A 965-nucleotide genomic window follows, 5' to 3' on the forward strand; every position below is an offset into this window, starting at 1 on the left:
ATGCCTGCTGTTCAGCGTCCTCTGAATTCTCCTGTGTCCCGGCAGTGTTCGCCTCTTCTGTATTGGTGCCCTCCGTGCCACTGCTGGGTGTACCCATGTCTCTGTTATTTTCCTCTTCTTCCAGATTCCCGTGATTACTCTCTTCGATCTTGCCCCACTTCATCACCTTGTTGCATCTGGACATTCTGTCTAGGGACCACATCTATCATCACTTAATAAGGCAGACCTGGCGCACGTTTCTTTGACCTGCAGAGGTGTGCTATACTTGCTGTCGCCTTTCTTCTTCAATTGCGCGAGCTTCACTCTGACCCATTCCCCTTTTTCCAGCACCGTTTCTTTGACATTGTGCCTCCTGTTGTAGTGGTCTGTGTAGATCTTCTGCACTTTTTCCAGATTTCAGCGCACCACTGCTGGAGACCACTTGCTTTGTTCTGTGCGTTGTTTCCATGCCATATTGTTCCTGGTGAATGGGTCCCGGCCCCTCAATATTTTAAACGGGCTGTACCCTGTCTTAGTGGGATTGATACGGTATGCCCATACTGTGCACTTTAGTTCCATCTCCCAATTCTTACCAACATTGATGGCCGCTTGAATGGATTCCATAATGACCCTGTTGAATCTTTCGGCTAGGCCGTTCCCTGCTGGATGGTATATCGGGGTGTGTTTGATTTGTATTCCATTCCGGTCCATAAATGCGTTCCATTTCTCAGACGTGAATTGGGGTCCATTGTCACAGGTTATGACTCTAGGGATTCCTTCTCTTAGGAATGTGGAGGTGAGGAAGACCAGTACAGCGTCGGTGTCCACTGACTCACATATCTCTATTTCCAGCCACATGGAGTACCGATCGACGAGCAGTATGGCATACTTGGGTACACTGTTTGCATCTAATATGAGGCCCAATATGTCCACTAACAATTCTTCCCAGGGATTAGCTGGGTTAATGAACTTCCCTAAGGGGGGTC

This window comes from Lissotriton helveticus, chromosome 6 (assembly GCF_964261635.1).
Source record: "Lissotriton helveticus chromosome 6, aLisHel1.1, whole genome shotgun sequence".
NCBI lineage: Eukaryota > Metazoa > Chordata > Amphibia > Caudata > Salamandridae > Lissotriton > Lissotriton helveticus.